Source organism: Puma concolor, chromosome C2, assembly GCF_028749965.1.
Source record: "Puma concolor isolate L17-30 chromosome C2, mPumCon1.1.hap2, whole genome shotgun sequence".
Classification (NCBI taxonomy): Eukaryota; Metazoa; Chordata; class Mammalia; order Carnivora; family Felidae; genus Puma; species Puma concolor.
In genome coordinates this window covers 57821628-57827627 of record NC_141675.1, presented here as the reverse complement: position 1 = coordinate 57827627, position 6000 = coordinate 57821628, and positions in this window count along the sequence as shown.

The following is a 6000-nucleotide window of genomic DNA, read 5'->3' as shown; positions in this document are numbered from 1 at the left end:
CTTTGTGATAGTTTTGGCCGCATTGTTTTGCTTTATAGAAAACACATCCTGTCTGGCCAAACTCTCCTTCCAGTGTCTTGACCACATTCTTTAGGGGAAACACTCTACACATTGGAACTATTTCTAAAGGAATCTCATTCAAACTTCTCTCAAATTGGCTTTCTCCAGACTAAAACCCACTCTCCAACTCTGCACCTAAACATGTTTCCTAAGAACACTTCTCTTCTATCATTTTCATACTCTAAAATGCTGAATGCAAGGGAGAGTGTTCGGTGTCCATCTTTCTCTCAAATGTATATTTCAGGCCATACTTCTGATATCATTGCTTCACCATTTTCCAGCTGCTTTTACTACTCTTTCCCAACTCATTTGTCATCCTTGAAAACAGCCTTGGTGATATCAGAAGTCCACATATTTCTCCGCATCATCTTCCATGCTAATATTTTTGGTATGTAAATCTGACATCAATAAAGGGGGAATTTTAATACGGACTCTGACATTTTTGAATGCCATGGGCATCTATTCTTCAATATTCTGTAATCTCTCTTAAAGATCTTCAAATTTCCATTTCATACTTATGTGCTGGAATCATATCTTCTAACAAAGCCTTAACCCCAAAGCCAGAATTTTTTTAATAATAAGTTCTGAGCTATTCTGAGTCACTGGGTTATTCAAAGTGTAATATGGTGCCTTCCCTTGTCTGCTGCAGCTAGTCTTTCTGTCTAGTGTCTTCCATTACAACGTGAACGTGGTTCCTGGTTCTGCTTTTCAAAAGTTTACCCTTTCATTCCTGTTCAGATTATGTTATTTTATTGCCTCTTTTGATCAGAAGAAAATATTTTCACCGATTTATCCTCATAGATTTTAATCTCTTTTGTAGATGTTGCATTTTTCTGCATACACAATAACTAAGTGTATATGCTTCTTCTTCCTTTTGGTATGTTTGAATATTTAGAATACAATCAGGTCTTTAATTTTTATATCCCATCTAAAAATGTCTAACATTTTGCCTAATGCATATGAAGAATCCATAAATTTGCTAAAATAATAGAAATTCTGTTAGGGAGAATATCCGCAATGAGAAAGGTAAAAAATAAACTGCTTTTGAGTCATTGGGATAGTTTCTACAGGGCTGAAACAGAGTGACAATAGGAAGGCACATGTTTTAGGCACACAATATAAGGGGCATGAAAACAACCATGTTAAATTATACTTTAACAACCAAATGTGAAGCAAAATTCCACGATGAACAAATATCAGATTTTTAAATAAAGTTAGGAGTATTGATTTTTCCTTCTGCTTTTGTCTCCAACATGACTCAATATGGCACTGGATGGGAACAAGAAGGCCGTGAGATAAATTCTAGGAATAATGGTACCATGACTAGTAATCGGTACAGAAAAATAAGAACCATGCACACGAAAGAACAAATATTACTAACCTACTTTTTTTCTCCAATATCGTTAAGTTGAGCATCTCTCAGTGTAGGCAGAGAATGAACATAATTTTACTCTTTGTTGTTGTTTTGCAAAGAAACAAAGAAAGACAGACCTAGAACAAAATCACTTTTATCATATCACAGAGTTTGGAAAGTGAGGAGAAAAGTTTCCTAGGGTAATAAAATTCCTTTGAAAAATCTTTTCCATTTTGTCACCACAGATTTAACATATTTCATTCATGTAAACATAACATCTCTTACTGCTCAATGCTCTTTTCTTCAGTTGTTTTTGATTAATCTAGGAAGCCATGAGCATACTTTGAAAATTCATGCAATTGGAACAGATGCTTTCTACAATCTTAAAATAGGAAAATTACATTTGTTAATGGTATAGAGTATGGTATACTTTATTCTCCTTTGATTAATATGTTCTCACTCCACTCTCTTATTTTTGGAAAACCAAGCAAGTGTTAGAGCAGATAATGACCGCATTTACAGTCCATAAACTACTCAACAGTGTGTGTGAAAAAACAGGAAATATTATTTTAATTTCTCAACACCCCAATTCCTAGTAAATAGAAAGTCGTCATTGTTTTCTTTTATCAGGGTGAAATTTCCTCCCCCCCAAAAAATCATAGAAATATGGTTCCTCACTTGAATTATTGAGTTCTATAAGAATTTATTGTGTTGCACCAGGAAAAAATGCTAACATTAGTAGAGCCAAGAGACCTAAATGATGACTGGTTCTGTTTATATGTGATTGCAGGTAAGTAATTTCACACTTTCAGGGTTTCTTAACTTGTCAAGTGAAGAGTTTGGAGTACATTGCATCTAATTTTCTAAGAGCTATACAACATTTTATAAAACCGGGAAGTATTACCTTTCTCCCTAACTCCAGATATAGTCACTTCTATAGTTAAGGTAGTTAAAAACAAACAAACAAACAAACAAACAAACAAACAAATAAATAAATAAAGTAATCTTTAGCTTCTTTGGCTTTGTGTAGTTAATGTTATATTACCAGACCACCAGAGTGTGTGACCTTATAGCCACATGTAAACTTACTCGATCAGTTAACTTCTTAAACTAAGCTCAATTTTCTCTCCACAAGGGACACAGAAACCCAATTACGGGGATCTCTCTCTCTCTGTGTTTTAATTGTAGTATAATTGACATATAACACCATATAAGCTTAAGGTATACAATGGTTTCTATATTGCAATATGATTACCACCTAGCTTTAGCTAACACCACTCTTAAGCCACATAATTATAATCTCTTTTCTATGGTGGGAACAATGATCTCATCTCTCAGCAACTGTGAACTTTATAATACAGTATTTTTTACTCTAATCACTAACCTCTATTACTTCTCCAAGATGTATTGATCTACTAGTTTCCTATTTGTATCCTTAACCATTACGTCCTCAATCCCTCCACACCCCAGCCCCTGGTAACCACCATTCTACTCTCTGTTTTTACGAGTTCATTTTTTTTAATTTATTTTGAGAGAGAGAGAGAGCAAGTAGAGGAGGGATAGAAAGAGAGACAGAAAGAGGGAGAAAGTCTTAAACAGGCTCCATGCTCAGCACAGAGCCTGATTTGGGGCTTAATCCCACGACCCTGGCATCATGACCTGAGCCAAAATCAAGAGCCAGACACTCAACCAACTGAGCCACCCAGGTACCCCATGAACTTGGCTTTTTAAGATTCAACATATAAGTGATATAAGTGATAAGTGATATGCCTTACAGTATATGCATACAGTATATGCCTTTCTCTGGCTGACATATCACTTAGCATAATTCCCTCAAGGTGAATCCATGTTGTTGCTGATGTCAGGATTTCCTTCTTTCTCATGGCTGAACAATATTCGTGTGTGTGTGTGTGTGTGTGTGTGTGTGTGTGTGTGTGTGTGTATACACCACATCTACTTTATCCATTCATCCACTGACAGACACTTAGGTTGTTTCCGTATCTTGGCTACTTGGCTATTGTTAATATGCTGCAATGAATAATAGAAGTACAGATATCTCTTTGAACTCCTATTTTCATTTCCTTTGAATATATGCCTCAAAGTGGAATTCTTTGTAGTTCTAGTTTTAATTTTTTGAAGAACCTCCATACTGTAATCCACAGTGGCTGAATTAGGGCTCTTCAATTGTTTTTCTTAGTCTGCAAAAACATCTTGCTCTGTGCAGTCATCTACATTATCAATCCTGTCCCTACATCTGTATTGTCTTAATTCTTACAAATCATATAAAGTCCATTTTTAACATTTTTGGAGGCTTATTACAATCAATGGTCTCTTATACCTCTTAGGCATAAAAATCAAATAAGGCATATTCTCTTTTCTCAAAGAACTTCTAGTCTACTAAAGCATCTGTTTATCAAAATGAAAGATATTTATTTGCACATATGTTACTATAACTGTTTTTAACATTTCATAATAGTTTACTTCCTTTTGGTTCATTCCCTAAATCAGTAACTTTTATCTCTTTTTCTACAGAAATTTATGTTATGACATTTTAATTTGCAAACAGTTGTTCTTCAATCACTTTTTTGTTTTAATGTATCATCATTCAGAGTTTATTTTTGAGTAGAACTAGTACTTGAAAGAGTTGTCACTATATGGTGGGCTCTCCCATTATGAAACTCAGGATGACATTTTAATTTCCAATGAGTCCTTTTAGCTCTAGCCTGGTAGTGAAATTTAGCCCCTCTTTTATTTCCTGAGTAACAGTAACCATATATGCAAAAGATAATTTTAATTTCTTTCAAAGGCTTTGTGAATTTTCTATGCTTCTGGCACTTTGACTTTCACAAGACAACATAAACATTTGTGCTCTGAGATAACCTATTTTCTGAACTGGGTTTCAATTTATACCTTACGAAACATGTTTAAGTTATGGAACTTAAGGAGTAAGAGAACATGTATTCTTTCCAAAAAAATAAAAATAAAAACCTGTTCTTCTTGGAGTAACTCTCAATTAATGTTGCTAACCAAAGCTATTTTTGTATACATTCTCTTTTCATAATATATTGTCAGCCTGTATTTCTAAATGATATCTGAAATGTGCTTAGTTGAAAAAAAAAAAAAACATGCATTGGTGTTTTCTAGTTTCTAATTGTAATAAAACAGGTGATGATTTGTATCTGTAAAACTAAAACTAAAAACTGGCATTCAACTGATGGCATATGGAAATATGTTTATCTAATGAAAATTTTTTATTTTAACTTTATCTACATGTATATCATCGAACTGCACTGTGTAATTTTCACAAAACCACTTGGGCTTCAAACAAGTCATCTACGTACATGCATATCTAAATGATTCTGTTCAGAATGAGATCATGATTCAGTGACCTCATTTTATACACAGCTTATGGATTCCACAGCTCACAGCTTGACTGGTTCTTATGCTTAGAACAGTTTGCTTTTTTTCTGGTGGCTTAGCAACTCACTGGTGTGGTTGTTGGCTTGCCTTTATCATCTGCTTAAATATAAACATCTCAGCCTGTATGTAAAATCTCAGTATGCATGGGAGCTTTAAATACAAGCACAAGAATGAGGTACTTACAAGCTCTTAAATTTATGTCAACCTACTTTTTAAATGTCTTTAAAACGTTATTTTTAAAGTATAAAATTTATCCTGAATGGACGGATTACTGAAGAAATGTCACTGTCACTTAACACTTAACCAAATGACCAGAAGAAGCAACATATGAATTATAATCACTAAGAAAAACAATATGCATTCATGCATAAAATTTTTCAGCTTGCAGGATTTAAAAGCAATAAATCTAGGGTCAGCAGCAGAGAAGTTTCAAATTCATTTATTATAATTTAATTTTTAATATCTTAGCTATGAATACTACAAGTACATGGTAGGGAAATATATCACCTCTGAATAGTTTTCTATATTGATGGTGGATAAACCATGAAAAGAAGATTATATAATCAAAGTATAAGATTATTCAGAAACTAGGCTACAACAAGGGATGTAATCAAACCTTCCACTGAATTTCCTTGCTGCTTTTTCATTTCACTGAAGCAATTCAGTTCACTGAGTGTCATTAAGGAAAATGGAGCTCAAAAGTCAGAGCAATTACAAGAGAGAAATGTTGAGAAGATTTAAATGTGTCCTAAAATGAGACCCTGGTCCTAATGTTACACTATATGTCAATTTAATGCCTCCATTTTAGTAGCTGACCCTCAGCAAACACAAAATGTAAAATCAAATGCTTTTTCTTTGTCACAACTACTGACAATCATTTTATTTCATCCGTGTTGAGGTGAAGAGACCTTAACAGTGCACACAGAAGTCCAGAGCCACCTGGAGTTTAATCACATGGATTTTAAGCAACTGTTCTGTAGGTCTAGCATCTAATCTTTTTAAATCACTAGTTTCCTCTTAAGACTTTACCCCAAGCATCACGATTAACCCAGAAGTCCGGGTGTCTATTGCAATTCTCCACATGGTCTCCTATTACACCAGGTCTTCCTATGTGTCTAAATGTAAGCATGTGTATACATTATAAACAGTAAATTGTTCTCAGCAGT